The sequence below is a fragment of the Meriones unguiculatus genome, chromosome X (assembly GCF_030254825.1).
Source record: "Meriones unguiculatus strain TT.TT164.6M chromosome X, Bangor_MerUng_6.1, whole genome shotgun sequence".
Lineage (NCBI taxonomy): Eukaryota > Metazoa > Chordata > Mammalia > Rodentia > Muridae > Meriones > Meriones unguiculatus.
The window spans coordinates 157,935,543-157,957,090 of record NC_083369.1 but is presented as its reverse complement, the minus strand read 5'-3'; the positions used below and the strand labels follow the sequence as shown (position 1 = coordinate 157,957,090).

The following is a 21,548-nucleotide window of genomic DNA, read 5'->3' as shown; positions in this document are numbered from 1 at the left end:
TCAGTTTCATGAGGTCCCATTTATTGACTGTTGCTCTTAGAGCCTGTGCTGTTGGTGTTCTGTTCAGGAAGTTTTCTCCTGTACCAATGAGTTCTAGGGTATTCCCCACTTTTTTTTCAAGCCGATTTAATGTGTCTGGTTTTATATTGAGGTCTTTGATCCACTTGGACTTCAGTTTTGTGCAGGGTGATAAGTATGGATCTATTTTCATTTTTCTACATGTAGACATCCAGTTGGACCAGCACCATTTGTTGAAGATGCTATCTTTTTTCCATTGAATGGTTTTGGCGTCTTTGTCAAAAATCAGGTGTCCAAAACATTTTTATTGTGAATATTCTTGAACTATCCCATTAACTTTTAACAGAACTTAAAGAGAGAATCAGGGCTCATGCACATTACTGAGGCAGTTGGATTGCCATGGGTTGGTAGTCCAGCCAGAGCTACATTGCAAGACCCTGTCTTGAAAGCAAAGCAGTGCTAAAAGCCATTGATGATTGGAGGAAACAGCCTGTCAGCCCTGTTTCTTCCCTTGCAGGTGGGGCTGGCTATCCCTCAAAGAGGATGCAGTTACAGAAAGGGTCCTGGCTGCTCTAAACCTTTTTTTCCCATGGGCCCTTAGCTTCTCCTCACAGGTGTCTTGTATTCTACCATAATATGAAGCCTGCAAGAGAGATTAAGGAGATCAAGCCAGGCAGTGCTCTTCATTTCCTTTAGGATCATGTAGCCTATGAATGTTTAATTTTGAGGGAAACCTGTACCCTGCTCTTTGAGAAGCTGGGACTGAATGCAGTCTGAGGGGGCAGCCAGTGGTGGCCCTTTGCCAGTGCTACACTTGTGAGGAGAGGGAAATTGAGTAGTAGTGTTACTTTTTCCATTGCCTTTCCATGGGGCCATTTTTTAAAATGATGTAGAGAATGTTAGCCTTGATGAAATAAAGTTTATTGGGGGGGGGGTTAAAGAAAGAGATAATAATAGATTAGTGTCTCAAGACTGTTCTAGGTCAAGCTCCCATTGTTTTCTTTTTTTCTTGTTTGGACATTAAATCATCCACTGGTTTCAGATTTTGCTGTATCTGCTAAAGTTAGACTCTTACCCTCTTTTGGGTTTTGAATCTGTTAATGATGTAGATGACTCAAGTTGTCCTCACTGACTAATACATACAATCTTAGGGAGTCTCTCCTTGACCTAACCCATGTAAGTACAGGAGTCCCAGGAAAATCTGAAAGCAGGAGAATTTAATTATCCATGTTTAATGCTTTTGCTAGCTCATGAATATTTATGAATAGGGTATGAGGCTAGATTCAATAGATACCCAAATACAATAACATCACTTTTGTGCTGGGTATTTTAATTTCTACAACAAAAAGAACAATATTATAGTAGAAGGTCTTCAGTCTTTGTCTTTGCACAGTTCATTTGGAAGGTTCAGCAGTTATTCAGCACTCTAGGTTTTTTTTTTTTTTTTTTTTTTTTTTTTTGAGATGCCACTTCTTGTGTATCCTAGGCTCAAGAGTTGCCTATATCCTCAGAGTGCTTGGATTTAAGTGTTCAGCTGGCTCAGCTTGCTTTTTCTTTCTAAGTCTCTCTCTCTCTCTCTCAGACTCTCCACAGCCCCTTGCTGTCCTCGAATTCCCTCCGTACACCGTGCTGGATTGAAAATCAGAGATCTTCTTCCTTAGTGAGATATTCCAGAAGCAGAAAGACACACACAGTATATACCAACTTAGAAGTGGATACTAGACTTATAAGATAGGACAAGCATACTAAATCTGCACACCTAAAGAAGGTAAACAAGAAGAGGTTCTGGGATAAGATGATCAGTCCTCATTTAGAAACACACATGGGATGGACATGGGAAGTAGGAGAAAACAAGAAACAGGACAGCAGCCTACCATACAGTGCTTCTGAAAGACGTCTACCTAGCAGTATATCAAAGCAGATGCTGAGACTCATAACCAAACCTCGGGCAGAGTGCAGGGAATCATGAACAAAGGGGGAGTTAGTAAGACATGGAGAGGATGGGATCACCACAAGGACCAAATATATCTGGGCACAGGGGCCTTTCTGAGACTGATTCTCCAACCTAGGACAATGCATGGATGTAACCTAGAACCCTTGATCAGATGTAGCCCATGGCAGCTCATCATCCAAGTAGGTTACCCTAGTAAGGGGAACAGGGATTGTCTCTGACATGAACTCAGTGGCAGGCTCTTTGACCCTCCCCCTTTGAGGGAGGAGCTGCCTTGCTAGGCCACAGAGGAGGGCATTGCAGACAGTCCTGATGAGACCTTATAAGCTAGGTTCAGATGGAAGGGTGGGAGGACCTCCCCTATCGGTGGACTTAGAGAGGGGCATGTTGAGGAGATGAGGGAGGGAGGGAGGATGAGATTGGGAGGAAATTAGGGAAGGGACTACAGATGGGATAAAGTAAATGACCCGTAATTAATATAAAAATGAATATTATAAAATAACAAAATCAGAGATCTACCTGTCTTTGCCTCCCAAGTGCTGGGATTAAAGTCATGGGCTCTCTGGGCATCTGTAAACTGTTAATAACATATTGAGATCTCAGATGGCAGATAATTTACACTGGTCAGAAATATACACAGAGAGAGGCAGGCAGATCTCTGAGTTTGAGACCACCCTGGTGTACAAAATGAATTCCAGCACAGTCAGGGCTACCATACATTCTAAGAAAAACCCTGCCTCAAGGAAAAAAAAAATAGCCCACAGGGTTATAGAATGAGATCCGATGTCCTACTATGGCACCCGAAATGATGTTGCTAGACTCAACCCACATCTTCAGGTATTATCCTTAGAACTCAGTAACAGAATAGCTTGCTCAGCATTCCATATGCATTTTGTTCTCTGGTTCTTCTCACTGGCTGAATCCCATGTCCTTTTCTCCTGTTTTAAGATTCTGTCCCTGTTACCTTCATTGCTTATCTCCAGGGTCCAGTCAAAGTTCTCCCCAGCTTTATAAGACATATTTCAAACATGTAGGGTCCTGGAAAATATTTCAGGCACTTTGAATTGCAAAAGCATTATAGTCTTTAAGCAACAGGAGATTTCCTCTGTTTTATTTTATTTTTTTTTTTGTGTGTGTGTGTGTACATATACTTGCATACATGCACGTATAAACACATATCAGTGAGAGTGCTGGAGTCAGGGGACAACTTCCTCTCCATGTATTTTTTTCTTTTTACAGATTTAATTATATATATATATATATATATATATTCATTATGTATACAATATTTGGTCTGCATGTACACCTGTACAACAGTAGAGGGCACCAACACACCAGAAGATCTTATTCTAGATGGTCCTGAGCCCCCATGTGGGTGCTGGGATTTGAACTCAAGAATTTAACTACTGAGTCCTGTCTGCAGCCCCTCTACCATCAAATTTAAGGAACCGCCTTTGTAGTCATGTTAGTGTGGCAGGCAGTGTTGTCACCTGAGCCATTCTGTCTGTCCCATTTTTTTTTTTGTTTGTTTGTTTGTTTTTTTTGGACACTATTACTGTGTAGCCTAGGAAAGTCACTATCTCGTTTTGGAATCCAGGTTGACATCAAACTTTTGATCTTCTTTCCCTCTTTCACTTCAGTGCTAGGATTATAAATGTGGACAGTCACATTCAGTTTGATATTTGCCTTATTTATGTATTTATATATTCAGTGTAATATATATGGTTATTTTGCCTCAAGGTAGGTCTGTCCACCACATGCAAGTCTGGCAACTTCAGAGGTAGGAAAGGGTCTTAGCTTCTCTGGGAGTGTAGATACAATTGTAAGCCACTGAATGCTGGGAATTAAACCACGGTCCTCTGGAAGAGCATTAAGCATGGAGCACTCTCCAGGCCAATATTGGCTTCTGTGTTATTTTGTTTGTTTGCTTGTTTGTTTGTTTGTTTGTTTTTAGAGACTGTTTCTCCATGTAGCCCTGGGAATTCTGGGCTCGATTTGTAGACCATGCTGGCCTTGACCTCAGAGATCCACCTGTCACTGCCTGCCAGCGTGCTGGGATTAGAGGTATGCACAACCATGCCTGGCAGTTTCAAGTTATTTTAATCTTCCCCCTATGTCAAATCAGGGGGCTTGAACCCTATCAGAGAATTGGACAATCTCCATTGTGGAGCCAGTAAGCTGACCCAGGCCTAGGAAGAATATGAACATCCTATATGGAAAAAAAGACCCATCTGGTCTTTATTATTTTAGAGACGAGATCTCATTATGCAGTCCTTGCCAGCTTGGAATTCACTGTGTAAACCTCAGACATAGAGATTGACTGTCCTCTGCCCCTCAAGAGACTGGAGGTGTGTACTACTACGCTATTTCCAGGAAGAACACCGTAAATTATGCTTACATGTACACGTGTGTCTGTGTGCATATATGCCACGTGTGTGCTGGTGTATATGGTGGCCAGAAAATGGTGTTGAATCCCATGAAACTGGAGTTTCAGGTTGCTGTGAGCTGCTCAGCTGTTTTTGAGAACAGACTTCAAGTTGTCTACAAGAACAGCAAGTGTTCCTCATCACTGAATTTTCTCTCTTAATGGGCTTCCATTCAAAACAAGAGTGTTAGAAGCTTCAGAATCAGCAGCCTGAGAGTGGCTTATGGATTATTTTTCCTGAGAAAGTCTCCTTACTCCAACAGATTCTTAAATCTGCCTCTTGTTCATCTTCATCTTATAGACAGAGCAGAGCAACCAAATCTCTGAGAACATAAAGCTCAAAGTTCTCAGAGCTGGTCGGGATATTTTGATGTTGGACCAGATGCTGTGGTGCCCTTGGTATCCTAATCTTGAGGCTAAGCCTAAGTTTAGGGGCCTGCTGTGGAGAACAAGGGATGGCCATATTCAGTGAATTCTAGTTGGCCTTGGAGAGAAGTCATGATAGCAAAGGGCAAAAGATACTGTCTTAGGAATTTAAGGGATGCTCGGGGGCTCTGGGGCAAAAAAATGGCCACTATGTGCTGAGACTAGAAGCACAGAGTTAGGCAAGGAAACAAATACCATACCTTTGACCTTCCCTAAGTGTGTGTGAGGGGATATGTGCTGCCAGCTCTAGCCTGCCAAGTTGCTGGGAGCAGAAGCTCCTCCACGGGGGAACCTGAGAATGGTGTGCATGTGTCAATATTTTCGTCACAGTCACGTGTCCCAGGCATTCTGCTAGGTGCTTTCTATGATGGTGCCAGGTAACTGCTCCCTCGGCTGGCAGCCCTCTGGTTGATCCAAACCCAGTGGGCAGTTCCAGGAGCTGGACCAAGAAGTCAGTGTAGGGCTGCTACTATTGTGGGGCTCAGCCGCCTGTGCTGCCTGCCAGGGCAGTGGGCCCAAACCTGGACACACCTCAGTCCCCAGTTCCATTGGGGGGGGTTGTTATGATGTTCTTTTAAAATGTATATGCCTTACCCTTGTTAATTCAAATGCTGATTTCCCCACCCCCAACTCTCTGGTTTCAATCTGGATATTGCATTGTGATACTCACTATAAGCATCCTGTCTCAACTCTTGTGTAAACAGGACACAAATAAAGCAACTAGATACAATGTTGTGCTATGGGAGGAGCCAGAGGACAGGAAAGAGGGGAGGAGCTAGAGAACAGGAAGAGGCGAGAAGGAGGAGGAGCTCGAGGAGAGGAGCACGAGGAGAGCAGAGCTAGAGAGAGCTTGGAAGACTTGGAGCATGAACCAGACATAAGATTTCACAAAACGCAAGTATAATGTGGGAAATCTAAATGTTAGGAAACTGAGGGCTTGGAGGTTTAGGAGGGAGTAAATATTGCCCAGCATTGTGTTCTAGGTTAACTAAAAACCCAGTCTCTGTGGTGATTTGGTTATACAGCTGCTGATGATTAACAGCAGCATTACTAAAAGATAAACCGGTAGTAAATATTAATAACCACTTACAACAGGGGGGCCTTTGGAATCCACTGCCTGGGGCGTGCCAGTGAGTGACAAGAATCAGGCAAAGACACCTGCAGGACACCCATCTTGGGGGGGAGGGTGCAGCTGCAGGGCAGGGTTGTAGCAGGCCTCTATAGGGCAGGGTCAGGACTCTGGCTGAGCATCCATCTCGGGTGGAGGTCCAAGAGCCCTGTGCCCTGGGACTGGCCATTGGGTTAGAGGTGAACCTGCGTTTCAGTCTGAATCCCTGGTTGCCTCAGAAGCAGAGAGCTGAGATGTGCTCGCTGCCTGCTTGTTCTCCCAGCCTAAACCTTCCTCCAAATCAGTCATAGCCCTAAGTTGCTCTCACACACCACAGCGTTGTGAGTCACTTTTGCTGGAAGCCTGAGACTAAGGTTTGAGAAAACAGGCCTACAATGCCTTCTGAGCCAAGCAGGGTGGTATTCAGGGCCTCGTGTTTTTGGTAGGGTGATAATCCTCCTCCTGTCTCTTTCCACGGTGACCCCTCTGAGCCTTCTGTGCTCCTCTGGACTCACTGTTAACTGCTTCTTGGAAACCTAACTAAATGTCCAAAATAACTGAGGGTTTTGTTGTTCTTATTTTGTTTTATCAAACTTTTTTAGATGTAGAAGTTCTGTAGTGTTCGACCACCACTACTTCTGGAGTGTGCGCTTTGGGAGGATAAGCGTAGCTATGCTTAATTTTGTCCAATAAAGAGAAGTCAGTTAGGAAATAGATAGATATAGGAATATGCAAGGACAATTGAGAAACGTTTTTATTGTGAATATTCTTGAACTATCCCACCAACTTTTAACAGAACTGAAACAGGGAATGAGACCTCATGCACTCTCCTGAGGCAGGGAGATTGCCATGGGATGCCAGTTCAGCCAGAGCTACCCAGCAAGACCCTGTCTTGAAACCAAAGTACTACTAAAAGCTGTTGATGCTTTCACAAAACAGCCTGTTGGCCCTATTGCTTATGTTACAGGTGGGACTGGGAATCACCCAAACAGGATATAGCTCCAGAAAGGGTCCTGGCTGCTCTAAACCATGGTTTTCCCCAAGGGCCCTTAGCTTCTCCCCACAGGTGTCTTGTTTTTGGTCACCATATGAAACCTACAAGAGAGATTAAGGAGGTCGAGCAAGGCAGTACTCTTTATTTCCATTAGGATCCTGTAGCCTGTGAATCTTTAATTTTGAGGGAAACCTGCACCCTGCTCTGGAGATAGACACTTTTGAGAGGCTGGGGCTGAATGCAGTCTGAGGGGTCAGCAGGTTGTTGCTTTTTGCCAGTGCTACACTTGTGAGGAGATGGAAATTGAGTAGTAGTGTTCCTTTTCTCATTGCCCTTCCACGGGGCCATTTTTGTAAAATGAGGAATACAGTTTTAGCCTTGAGGAAATAAAGTTTTTTGGGGGGAGTTTTTAAAGGAAGAGATAATAATAGAATAGTATCTCAAAATTGTTCCAGGTCAAGTTCCCATTGCTTTTCTTTTTTTCTTTTTTGGACATTAAATCATCCACTGGTTTCAGATTTTGCTGAGTTGCTAAAGTAAGTTAGACTCTCACCTCATTTTCGGTATTGAATCTTTTCGTGATATAGATTAATCAAAATGTCAGCATTGACCCTCACATACAATCCTAAGGAGTTTCTCCGTGACCTAACCCATGTTAGGACAGGAGTCCCACTAAAATCTGAAAGCAGGAGAATTTCAATATCCATGTTTAATGCTTTTGCTAGCTCATGAATATTTATGAATAGGGAAAGATGCTAGATTCAATAGTTACCCGAAAATAATAACAACACTTTTGTGTTGGGCATTTTAATAGCTGCAAAATAAAGAGCATTATTATAGTACAAGGTCTTCTGTCTTTATCTTTGCACAGTTCATTTGTAAGTTTCAGCACTTATTCAGTACTCTAGATTTTTTTGAGATCCCATTCCTTGTGTATCCCAGGCTCAAGAGTTGCCGAGATCCTCAGAATGCTTGGATTTAAGTGTTAAACTAGCTCAGCTTGCTTTTTCTTTCTAAGTCTCTCTCTCTCTCTCTCTCTCTCTCTCTCTGAGACTCTCCACAGCACCCTGGCTATCCTCGAATTCCCTCTGTACACCCTGCTGGATTCAAAATCAGAGATCTTGTTCCTGATTGAGGTATCCAAGAAGCAGAAAGACACACACAGTATATACCCACTTCAAAAAGTATACTGGACTTATAAGATTAGAGAAACATACTAAAATCTGCACACCTAAAGAAGCTAAAAAATAAGAGTTTCTGGGATAAGTTGATCAATCCTCACTTAGAAACACAAATGGGATGGACATGGGAAGTAGGAGAAAAGAAGAAACAAGACAGCAGCCTACCATACAGGACCTATGAAAGGCTCTACCTAGCAGTATATCAAAGCAGATGCTGAGAATCATAACCAAACCTTGGGCAGAGTGCAGGGATTCATGAAAGAAGGGAAGTTATTAAGACATGGAGAGGATGGGATCACCACAAGGACCAAATATATCTGGGCACAGGGGCCTTTCTGAGACTGATTCTCCAACCAAGGACCATGCATGGATATAACCTAGAACCCCTGATCAGACATAGCCTGTGGCATCTCAGAATCCAAGTAGGTTACCCTAGTAAGGGGAACAGGGATTGTCTCTGACATGAACTCAGTGGCATACTCTTTGACCCGCCCCCTTTGAGGGAGGAGCAGCCTTGCTAGGCCACAAAGGAGGTCATTTTAGCCAGTCCTGATGAGACCTGATAGACTAGGATCAGATGAATGGGTGGGAGGACCTCCTTATCAGTAGACTTAGAGAGGGACATGTTGAGGAGATGAGAGAGGGAGAATGAGATTGGGAGGAAATGCGGCAAGGGGCTACAGATGGGATATAAAATAAATGACCCACAATTAATATAATAAATAAATATTATAAAATAAAAATTCAGAGAACTACCTGTCTTTGCCTCCCAAGTGCTGAGATTAAAGTCATGGGGTCCCTCAGCACTGTAAACTGTTAATAACAAATTGAAATCTCAGAATAGCCCACAGGATTATAAAATGTGATCTGATGTCCTACTATGACAACCGAAATATTGTGGCTAGCTTCATCCCACCTCTTCAGGTATTATCCTTAGAACTCAGTAACAGAATAGTTTGCTGACCATTCCATATGCAATTTGTTCCCTGCTTCTTCTCGCTAGCTGAATCCCATGGCCTTTCCCCCTGTTTCAGATTCTGTCCCTTTATCTTGATTGCTTATCTCCAGACTCCAAAGTTCTCCCCAGGTTTGTAAGACATATATCAAACAGTTAGGTTCCTGGAGAATATTACAGTCTCTTTGAACTGCAAAAATATTATAGCCCTTAGCAACAAAATATGATTTGCTCTGTTTTATATTATTTTCTGGGTGTGTACTTACATATACTTGATAAATACACGTATAAACACGTATCAGAGAGAGTGCTGGAGTCAGGGGACAACTTTCTCTCCCTCCATATATTTATTTTCTTTTCAAAGATTTATTTCTTTATTATGTATACAATATTCTGTCTCTATATACATGTGTATACCGGTAGAGGGTACTTGCACACCAGAAGATCTCATTCTAGATGGTCCTGAGGCCCCATGGGTGAGCAGGGATTTGATCTCAGGATTTTAACCTCTGAGTCCAGTCTGCAGGCCCTCTACCATCAGTTTTAGGGATCCACCATTGTAGTCACGTTATTGTGGCAAGCACTGTTGTCCCCTGAGCTATTTTGTCTGCCCCATTTTGTTTTTGACACTATTACTGTGTAGCCTAGGAAAGTCACCAACTTGTTTTGTAATCCAGGTTGACATAAACTCTTGATCTTGTCCCCTTCAGTCACTTCAGCGCTAGGATTTTAAATGCTGACAACCACAATCAGTTTGGTATTTGCCTCATTTATCTATTTATTTATTCACTGTAATGTCTATGGATATATTTCCTGAACTTACATCTGTCCACCACATGCAAGTCTGGCAACCACAGAGGTGGGGAAGGGTGTTAGCCTCTCTGAAACTTTAGATACATTTGGAAACTAGCTCTACGAGCTTCTAAAATCTGCCTCTTGTTCATCCTCAACCTCTAGGCAGAGCAACCAAGTCTCTGAAAAGCTAAAGCTCAAAGTTGTCAGAGCTAGTTGCGATAATATGGTGTTGGACCAGGTGCTGTGGTACCCTTGGTATCCTAATCTTGAGGCCATGCCCAGGGTTAGGGGCCTACTATGGAGAACAAGGGATGGCCATATTCAGGGAACTCTAGTTTGCTGTGCAGACAATTCATGAGAGCGTAGGGCAAAAGATAAGTGTCTTAGGAATTTAAGGGATGCTCTGGGGCTCTCGGGCAAAGGGGGGCCCCTATGTGCTGAGACTTGGGCCGCAAGCAGTTTTAAATCTATGCAAAATTAACGTGGGGAAGAGGAGGGCAAAAGTTAAGACATAGGCCAGAAGGCTGTGCCTTTGGACTGGTGGGGGGGCCCTGTTAGGAGACTCTTAGAAAACCCACTTTAATCCTGGAGCAAGAAGAGGCGAGGATCCTATCAGCACCAAGTCTTAAGTCTGTGTGACCTTGGTTCAGCCTCTCTTGGGCGCCTCAGTATCCTCCTCACCAGGAAACTCGAGTCGACCCCAAGCTCTGACAGAGGCTGTGAAGAAAACAAATGCCCTACCTTTGAGAATCCCTAAGTGTGTGCGAGAGGACAAGTGCTGCCAGCTCGAAACAGAAAGGGTTACTCGGGTGAGAATACCAAGATGGGATCCTCGAACCTGCCAGGGTGCTAGGAGGCAAAAGCTCGCCCAAGGGCACACCTGGGACTGGTGCGCATGTGCCAAGTCTTCCATCACAGTCATGTGCCCCAGGCATTCTGCATGGGGGCTGGGCGAGCACTCTCCGACTGACAGGTCCCGCTGACGATTCGGCGGGAAGAAATCATTTGTTCTTTGGGAGGAGAGGCTGTTGATTGGACATGACCTCAGTCAGGGGCGGGCTCTTTGTTGTCCTAAGTTACCAGGATAGCCGGCCTCTGCCCCCTCGGCTGGCAGCCCTCTCGGTGCTGATCCCTACCCAGTGGGCAGCGCCAGGAGCTGCACCAAGCGGTCAGTGTAGGGCTGCTACTGCTGTAGGCCTCAGCCGCCTGTGCTGACTGCCAGGGCCACGGGCCCAAACCTGGACGCGCCATGGCCCCCAGTTCCCCGTGCGGTGCCTTGGTCACCTGCTGTTGCCGGGGTCGGCCAGTGAGTGACAGGAGTCAGCCCAAAAGACACGCAGGACACCCATGGTGGGGGGTGAGGGGCGGGGCGGCAGGAGCGGGGTTGTGGCAGTCGTGCATAGGGCAGGGTCAGGACTCTGGCGGAGCATCCCTGGAAATAGCACTCCAGCTTCCTGGTTGGCCTTGAGCACAGTCTTTCAGATGCTGGCAGGGAGGCTGGGAGGGCAGCCCGAGTGGAGGTTGGAGAGCCCTGTGCCCTGGGACTGTCCAGTGGGGTATCGGTGAACCTGCCTTTCAGTCCGAATCCCTGGGTGCCTCAGACGTGGAGTGCTGAGATGTGCTCACTGCCTCCTTGTTCTCCCAGCCTAAAACTTCCTCCAAATCAGTCATAGGCCTAAGTCGCTCTCACACACCACAGCATTGTGAGTCTTTTTTTTTTTTTTTTTTTTTCTGGAAGCCTGAGACTAAGGTTTGAGGAAACAGGCCTACAATGCCTTCTGAGCCAAGCAGGGTGGTATTCAGGACCCTGTGTTTAAGGTAGGGCGATGATCCTCCTCCTGTCTCTTTCCACATTGATCCCTGTCTGCCTTCTGTGCTCCTCTGGACTCACTGTTGACTGCTTCTCGAAAAACCTAGTCAAATGTACACCGTGGCTGCTGTTTTTGTTTATCGTTTATTGCTTTTTTTGTCTTTTTTTTTTTTTTCTCCCCAAGGTGTAAGTTCTGTGGTGTTCGACTACCATTTCTGGAGCGTGTGCTTTAGGAGGATAAGGGTGATGATGATTTATTTTATCCCCTAAGGCGACAGTCTGTTAAGAGATAGATGTAGGAGTATGTTAGACTATTGAAAAAAAAAATGTTTTATTATGAATAGACTTGCTCTATCCCAGAAACTTGAAACAGAACTGCACCTTGGTATGGGAGCTCATGCACTCTACTAAAGGAGGAGGATTGCCACGGGTTGGCAGTCCAGCCAGAGCTACCCAGCAAGACCCTGTCTTGAAACCAAAGCAGTGGTAAAAGCTGTTGATGCTTGGAGGAAAGAGCCTGTCAGCCCTATTTCTGATGTTGCAGCTGGGGCTTGGAATCACCCAAACTGGATGCAGCTCCAGAAAGGGTCCTGGCTGCCCTAAACCATGGTTTTTTCCTCATGGGCCCTTAGCTTCTCCCCACAGGTGTCTTGTTTTCGTCGCCATATGAAACCTGCAAGAGAGATTAAGGAGGTCGAGCAAGGAATACTCTTCATTTCCATTAGGATGCTGCAGCCTGTGAATGTTTAATTTTGAGGGAAACCTGCACCCTGCTCTGGAGATAGATACTTTTGAGAGGCTGGGGCTGAATGCAGTGTGAGGGGGCAGCAGGTTGTTGCTCTTTGCCAGTGCTACACTTGTGAGGAGATGGAAACTGAATAGTAGTGTTCCTTTTTTCATTGCCCTTCCACGGGGCCATTTTTTTAAATGATGATTACAGTTTTAGCTTTGAGGAAATAATTTTTGGGGTCCGATTGCCTTTCTTTTCTTTTTCCTGTTTGGAAATTAAGTCAACCGCAGGCTTAAATTTTTGCTGTATCTGCTAAAGTAAGTTAGACTCTTAACCTCTTTTGGGTGTTGAATCTCCTAGTGATGTAGATGACTCAAGTTGTCCTCACTGGCTAATGCATACAATCTTAGGGAGTCTCTCCTTGACCTAATCCATGTTAGGCCAGGAGTCCCTGGAAAATCTGAAAGCAGGAGAATTTCATTATCCATGTTTAATGCTTTTGCTAGCTCATGAATATTTAAGAATAGGGTATGATGCTTGATTCAATAGTTACCCGAAAACAATCTCATCATTTTTGTGCTGGGCATTTTAATTGCTACAACATAAAGAACAATATTATAGTAGTAGGTCTTCTGTTTCTGTCTTTGCATAATTCATTTGTAAGGTTCAGCACTTACTCAGCACTCTAGGTTTCTTTTGAGATGCCATTCCTCGTGTATCCCAGGCTCAAGAGTTGGCTGTCCCTTCCAAGTGCTTGGATTTACGTGTTCAACTGCCTCAGCTTGCCCTTTCTTTCTAAGTCTCTCTCTCTCTCTCTCTCTCTCTCTCTCTCTCTCTCTCTCTCTCTCTCACACACACACACACACACACTCTCCACAGCCCCCTGGCTGTCCTAAAACTCCCTCTGTAGACAATGCTGGTTCAAGATCAGAGATCTACCTGTCTTTGTCTCCCAAATGCTGGGATTAAAGTCATGGTCTGCCTTTGAAATTTTAAACTCTTAATAACAAGTTGAGATCACAAATGATAGGTAATGTACACTGGTCAGAAATTTACACATACACAGGCAGGCAGATCTCTGTGAGTTGGAGGCCACTCTGGTCTACAAAGCGAACTCCAGGACAGCCAGGTGTACAGTACATTCAAAGAGAAACTCTGGCCTCAAGGAAAAAGAAAATAGCCCACAGGATTATAGAATGAGATCTGATGTCCTAATGCGGCATCCAAAATGTTGTTGCTATCCTCAGCCCACCTCTTCGGGTCTTATCCTTAGAACTCAGCAACAGAACAGCTAGCTCAGCATTCCATATGGATTTTGCTCCCTGGTTCTTCTGGCTAGCTGAATCACGTGACCTTTTCCCCCTGTTTAAGGTTGGAAGAGCGGCAGTGATCACATGTCGGCTGCTGCAAAGAACTGGATTCTCCTCTCAGGTCATCCTCAGAAAAGCTATCTTTGCTGTGCAGTAAATGATCGGGAGGTCTGACCCTAGTTGCGGAACCTGTTTGCATTCCTGCTTGCAGAATACAGGGTTGTATTCCCACTTCATCCTTCCAGACCACCCTAGGAGATCTGTAAGCCTCTGCCCTGGAAATTGCTAGGAATCTTTGGAAGGGAAAGAAAGAAGAGTGTAGGATGGACTAGAAACAGGGTTGAATGAGTTCCAGAAAGCAGGCTTCTGAAACTCGTGGACAACAACCTGCTGAAGAAGACAACTCTGAGAAACCAATTGGAAGCAACATGCAGAGACATCAGATGAGAGGAGCTGCCTCAGGAAAGGAGTCAGCTGGTTCCCAGGAAGAGAATGTTGAACCAGCTGTTCCAGGAAAATGGGGAGGTCACCCTGCTGAGAACTCCCCTTCTGGTTCAGTGCAGAAGACAAGGAAGAACCAGCAGAAGACTCCTGGCAATGGAGATGGTGGTAGTAGCAGCGAAATGCCCCAGCCTCCACGGAAGGAAAGGGCACGAGCCGATGCCACTGTGGAGAGTGAGGCGGCGTTGAAGAAGAACAGAGTGGATGTGGAAGTGGAAGTGAAGATTCCTGAAGAATTAAAGCCATGGCTGGTGGAGGACTGGGTCTTGGTTACTAGGCAGAAGCAGTTGTTCCAACTCCCTGCTAAAGAGAATGTAGATGCCATTCTTGAGGAGTATGCCAAGTGTACCAAGTCCCAGCCAAGTGCTGACAATAAGGAGTATGCAGTTGATGAAGTTGTGGGTGGGATAAAAGAGTATTTCAATGTGATGCTGGGCACTCAGCTGCTCTAGGAGTTTGAAAGGCCCCAGTATGCTGAGATCCTGCTGGCTCACCCTGATGTGCCAGTGTCACACATCTATGGGGCACCACACCTACTGAGATTATTTGTGAGAATTGGGGCAATGTTGGCCTATATGCCCCTCGATGAGAAAAGCCTGTCATTACTGCTGGGCTATTTGCATGATTTCCTTAAGCATCTGGCAAAGAATTCTGTTTCGCTGTTTACTGCCAGAGATTACCAAGTGGCTTCTGCTGAGTATCACCGCAAAGCCCTGTGAAGGTCTACTGACCACTCGCTGTAGTCTGCTCTCTGTAAACACTTTTGTTTAGTCCTTTCAGTGTAGAATTGATGATCTTTAAAACTGTCAGTGTAAAATAGGGCCTATGTTAGGTTGATTTCCTGTTGTGTTGTAAGAAGAAACAAACGGAGTGTCTCCTGACACCTTTCCTCACATAAAAGTTGCTACCAGTGTATGCAGTAATTAGACAAAGAAGAAATTCAGTAGAACATTTTATTGCCTAGTTGACGACATTGCTTGGATACTGGTGGTTCTATCCCTTTTGACACTACACAGTTTTCTAACACGTGTTAATGCTACATGGTGAGATGCCCTGGTTCCTAGTGCCAAAGGTTCAACTTAAATGTGTATGCCTGAAAACCCATGGATTTGTGCTCTTATTTCTTGTGGTGCATGACCTGAACAGCCCATCCTCTGCAAATCCATTATTTGTTGTTCCTTAGGCATTCATGCTATCATTGCTGAAATTGTTGAAAGACAGTGGTTTGTTTCCTGGTTTCTGTATTTGAGTCTAATACACGTTCTAACATGATAGAGACAATGCATTATTGTGTAGCCACAGTTTTCTGAAAAGTTGATACTTTGGGAATCGTATTTCAGATCTTAAATAAAATTGTTTCTAAATTTCAAAGCATAAAAAAAATGATTCTGTCCCTTTGCCTTCATTGCTTACCTCTAGAGTCCAGTCCAAGTTCTCCCCAGCTGTTAAAGACATATTTCAAACAATTAGGTTCCTGGAGAATTAAGAGCCTTTGTTCATTATGCTCTTGGAAAACATTTTAGAAACGTTCTGTAAATGTGAAAAAGTAAATGCGTTTATTCATTATTAAATTTAAAAAATCAAAGAGGGAATCGAGGTGTAGCTCAGTGGTAGAGTAATGGCCTAACACATACAATGCTCTAGGCCAGTTCAACCTTTACACAACTATGACCCTTTAATACAGTTCCTCATGTTGTGGTGACACCCCAATCATGGGCTTTTTACTCCCACTTAAAGCACTCCTTCCTATACCCACACTCTAGATTTTGGCAACTACCTGCAAATATTCCACCTCAGAAATACTAAATCCTAACCAGTCCTATACTACAACAGAATATATTAATTAATTATGACTTAGTTCACTTACAGTTAAATAAAGGAATGGTGCTAGCATAATCAAGATGTCACTTGGTCTATAACACAGCTTTTCTCAATACTCTGACAAATGTTAAAAGCTTAGCAATATGGAAAGCCCTTAAACAGAAAATCTGATATTTTAACAGAAGTATCTCCCTAAAGTACACAGCATGCCACTATGTTAAGCCATCAGGGCAACAAGACAAAGGACACAGGTTAAAGGTGTTAACAAGTTTTCCTGTATGAGTACAGATTCACCCATTCACATCCAGCACATATGTGCAGCAGTATGGGAAGCTAACAGAATCAGAATTGCAATTAGAAAATTAGCCCACAATCCCATAGGATATGACTTTTATCAACTAGAGTTCAAAATAGTTTGCTTTGCCTTTACTTAGACTTCATTAATTCAAAAGTTACTGAGGTCAATACTTTCTCCCCTTCGCTGAGGATAGTTCAAATATGTTATGCAATGAAGATTATTTCATCAAGTAGGTAGAGGTTTACATCTACAATCTCAGCACTTGGGAGTTAGAAGCAGAAAATTAGGAATTCAGATTTGCTTTCATCTACACATAGTGACTTCAAGGACAGCCTCGGCTACATGAGGCCCTATCACAGTGGTTCTCAACCTTCCTAATTCTGAGACACTTTAATAGAGTTCCTCATGTTGTGGTGAACCCCAACCATAAAATTATTTCATTGCTGTTTTGTAACCGTATTTTTGTTACATGTATGAATCGTACATATACAGGTTATCTAATATGTGACTCCTTTGACCCCCAAAGGGGTTGTGACACACAGTTTGAGAGCTGCTGCCCCATCAAAAAGTACAAAGGAGAACGGTGAGTGGAGAGGACAAAGAAAATGAAAATGGTGGAAAGTACCTAAATTATTTTGTCAAGCTGGGCCTGGTAGTGTTGACCTGTCACCCAGCTACTTAGTATACTGAAGGAGGCAACTTGCAAAATCAATGACTACATGGGCAACTTATATAGACCCTGTCTCAAAAAATTAAAACAAGCCAGGAATATAGCATAGCAGTAAGCCATTTAGCCAGAATGCATTGAAACGCTACTTAAAAAATAAAAATCACATTCTGCATTCTACCCTGGAGTTTTTGCCTGTCTCCTGAATGATTTTTTATATTTGTGTTCATTACAGTTCTTGTATTATAAAGTTCTATGGTTTGCCTAAGACAAAATGCCATGTATCCACACTACAGAACCACAAGCACACAAGATATTTTTACTGTCTAAAATACCCTCTATACTTAGTCTATTTGATCCCATTCCTTGGACAACCACATTTTTTTCACTACCTCTACTCTTTTACCCTTTCTCCTTAGTCATTTTAGACAGGTTGCCTTCACTTAGGAATATGGAGTTCAAATTCAACATGTCTGCATGACCTGATGGATCACTTCATTAGTCATTGATCATATCCCATTACATCAAACTTCTTGGGTCTCTTGATTCCATCTATTACTAATTAATGAAAGTTATCTGGGTTGCTACCACTTTAAAGATCATCAGTAAATTTGGTGCAAACATTGACCAGCAGAGAAGGTTTAGGTATTCAGATGAGGTAGGTAAATATTTGGGTATACTGCTAATGGGAAGTAGGATAAACATATAGTTTGCTGTGTTAGTACAGCCAACCATCTCCAAAGTGGCTATATCATTGTGCATCTCCACCAACAATAATTTGAGGTTTTGTTGTTAGGTAGCCACACCAACACCTGGCACACTCTCAGGTTATGGTTAAAATTTAGCCATTCTAACATGTGTATTTCCTGTTTGGGGTTTTGGGTTGTTTTGTTTTTAAAGAGGCTTTTCATTTCAATTAAGTAGGTGTGAAGAACACACCTTCAAGAAGAATCTAAGGCTTCAGAGTCAGACATGTGCAATGCTAGCACAAACACCAGTGGGGACTGACCTAGTCTTGCAGATCATTAGAACTGTGACAGGTGTGTGGTTACAAAGTTCCACACTCCTTAGTAATTACCCCAGCCTCACCCTCACAGGGTCCTGTTATTTCTAATGCACAGTTGTATGGAAAACAAGGTTTTCTCCACAATGCATTTGTGGCATTGCAGCAAGAACTTCCTGTTGTCTTCTTATAGAACACACTATCTGAAGACTTCACTTTTACAGTTTATCTAATTTTCTGAATCTTTCCTTGGGATTTTTTCTTCTTCTTCTTCTTCCAGAACAAGCTTAAACGAGAATCTCTTAAAAGGCCTCAAATGCCCTTGATTTCCTTCATAAGCCTATCCTTCCACCACCCTTACCAGAAAAGCCATGGCCATGGCCTTTCATCAGTATCACAGTCCACTTTCACTGCTACTACCCTATCAGTCAATATGGTAAAAGATCACTGCCATAAGTTCATCACCTGGTCTTTCTCAGTGCTACCTACATTATGTTCAGAAATCTTCAGTCAACCTGTTTCCGTTGTTCTAAAAGGATAATCCACTTCGTCTTCATTCATGTTAAGCTTTTTAAGCTTGGTGATTTTATTTTTCAAAGAAAATGGGAGGCCATTAGATGTAGTCAAAGTCAGCTCTCTACTCTGCTATTCCAATGTGATCCATGTCCACACCAGCCTGACTTCCATGGTCTTTTTCTCCTCTCCAGGACCTACTACCTGTGTTCTGCAAAGACTGCTACTGGTCTTTACCTCATCAGCCCTCAAACTAAGTATCTTTAGCAATTTCTTCTTGAATTTTACCTCACCCTTTGGGAACACAACGTCCTCACAATTACTCACTTTTATCACAACGTTCAGTGCCTCTGTGTGATAAACCATTGTCCCTGTCAGTATTGTATTAAGGTTGGTATTGAGTAACAAATTTACCTTTACCTAAAATCATAGTCTTATACCAATTAAAACATCACTTCAGTTTTACTTACAAACTGAATGAAGACGGATGCAGAACTAATACAACTGCTGTCACATTACTTTCAAAAGTCTTGATTACGTGGGATTTCCATCTACCCTGATGATATTAGAATCTTGCCCTCTGCCAAAATGTAACCAAATATTGGTCATTAAAAGCAGAGATGTTTTTCCCTTAATCTTTTAAAGATAACCATTCTATGTTCCTCAAGCATGCCCTTTCTGCCACATCCTCTCTACTTGGAACCTCCACTCATTCTTTCAACTCCTGACAGTTTGGTTTTATTTCCATCATGAAATACAGACTGTTATCCCTAAGGCTACAATGGTCTTATTCCAAAACCAGTGATCAATTTTCCAGGTCTATCCACTACACACTACACTTTCCACTATATACAGCACCTCTTCCTCCTTTCTAATTTCCACAGCTTAGTTCCCATGACACTACTCTTCTTTCCACCCAGGTACATTGAAACAGCTTCTTCTTGGGTCTCCATCTGCCTGTTAAGGATGCATTAATGTTCTGCCTCTGCCACAGCTATGTTCCTTTCTTATTTCCATAGTTCAGGTCCCATGACAATACTCTCCTTTCCAACCAGGTACCTCAAAACAGTTTCTTCTTGGGCCTCCATCTGCCTGTTAATGTTGCATTAATGTTCTGCCTCTGCCATAGCTCTCTCCCTCCATACAGTAAAACACTGTCAGTTCAACCATCTCCTCCAGGTAAGTCCCCAAACAGGGCTAACAATAATCCCTCTTCCCAGGCTTCAGATAACTTACAAACCCTTCCCAGGTGGAAGGTCCTCACATTGTCCCTAATGAAGAAAGCAGGGCTCAGATTCTGTGGTGCCACAATACTCTGCATTTTATTACTACTCACATTCCAATCTAAGCCAACACATGTGTTATGGTTCTACTTGTGAACTGTTCTTCACAAGCACATGTTTAAAATTGGTCCCTTGCTGTGAGATCTATCAGGGAAGTATGTTGGAAACTTAAAGAGGTGGTATCCATTGAGTTTCAATAAGTGAGTGGTTGAGGGTGGATCAGAGGTGTTATTTTCCGATCCATAGAACAAAGGAAGCAGCCTCAGAGTCCTGTTGCCTCCAAGAACCCCAACATGCCTTCCCCACTATGGAAGACTGTGTAACCCTCAAAAGGATGAACTGAAATAAACCAATCCTACCACATGTTGTTTCTGCAACTCCTTTTCTCACAGTGTTGAGAAAAGTAACTAATCCAACGTTAGCACCCTGTGTGAAGATTACTAACTCATATGGTAACACATGTGAAAAGCTCTAGACAATAAAATGTGTAGTTCCTCAGCAGGCATCATACCTCCCCAGAGCTTCAAATGAGAAGGAAAGATAAGCCAGTCACAGAGCAAAGATCCAAAATCTGCAACTGTAGCTGAGTCTCAGCTATAGAATTGGTATAGCTTCATGAATTTCCATGGCTGAGATCACTTAAAGACCATTGATTCCAGAACTTACTCTGGTCCTTCTGTGAGGATTTCTTTTCTTTCAGCAACTCCTGATTTCCCTGAAAATCTCATACCAAGATTCCATTTTCTAGGGCCTGGCATGGTGGCACACACCCTTAATCCCACCATTCAGAAAGCTGAGAGGTAAATGGATCTCTTGAGTTAAAAGCCAGCCTCGTCTGTATAGTAACTTCCAGGCCACCCAAGGCTACATTGTGAGATCCTGTTTCATAAACAAACAAAAGATTCTCATTTTCAATTATCCTCAAGGATATTATAATGCAGTGCTAACATCATCCAAACCAATTTGATTCAAAGTTTACTTTAAGGAATCAATAGAGCTAGGTAAGTCATACTTCTCTCATTATTCCTCATATTCCTCATATATTCCTCAGAAATATATATGCATTTCTCTATCCCTTCCCACTATGCATGTTACATTCTTTAAAGCAACAGATTTCTAAAAGAATTGGCATTTTTTTCTTGTACACTAATTCTATCTTTCAATCAGTGTGTGGTCTTAAATTAAAATATGAGTCAGGCACTTTCTTTTTAAAATCTCTTGATGATTCTCCATGTCCCACAGAATAAAGTCTAAGCTTACAGATCCAAACACTTAAAATAATGGTTTACTCCATGCTTTTGACTTTCATACACTCTGCCCTAGACCTTTCTCTTATCTTTTAAGTTTGGCTACCGAGCTTAACTTTTCCATGAAACAGCAGTGGTTCTCAACTGTAGGTTGGGGTCCATTGGGGGCGGGGTCAAATGATTCTTTCACAAGAGTTGCCTAAGAACATCAGAAATCAGATGCTTACACTGCAATTCATAGTATTAGTAAAATTACAGTTATGAAGTAGCAACAAATATAATTTTGTGGTTGGAGTCACCACAACATGAGGTCACAGCATTAGGAAGTATGAGAGCCAGCCTGAGTTAGAGGCTCCTATCTTCCACATTATCATTCTAAAATATCCCCCACTACTTCATTTTGTTTTCTTTTAACTCTGTACAGTCAAAGACAGTATTTTAATCCTCTTTAAGCCCAGAAACTTGCACCAAGTAAAAATGGAATTTACATGAATGAATGAATGAGTTGAGTA

At 43.0% G+C, this 21,548-nt stretch overlaps 1 pseudogene; it reads left to right on the top strand.

The window, feature by feature from the left end:
* The first annotated feature begins 14,019 nt into the window (after positions 1 to 14,019).
* On the top strand, positions 14,020 to 14,923 carry LOC132650074 (mortality factor 4-like protein 2; annotated as a pseudogene).
* The last annotated feature ends 6,625 nt before the right edge of the window (positions 14,924 to 21,548 follow it).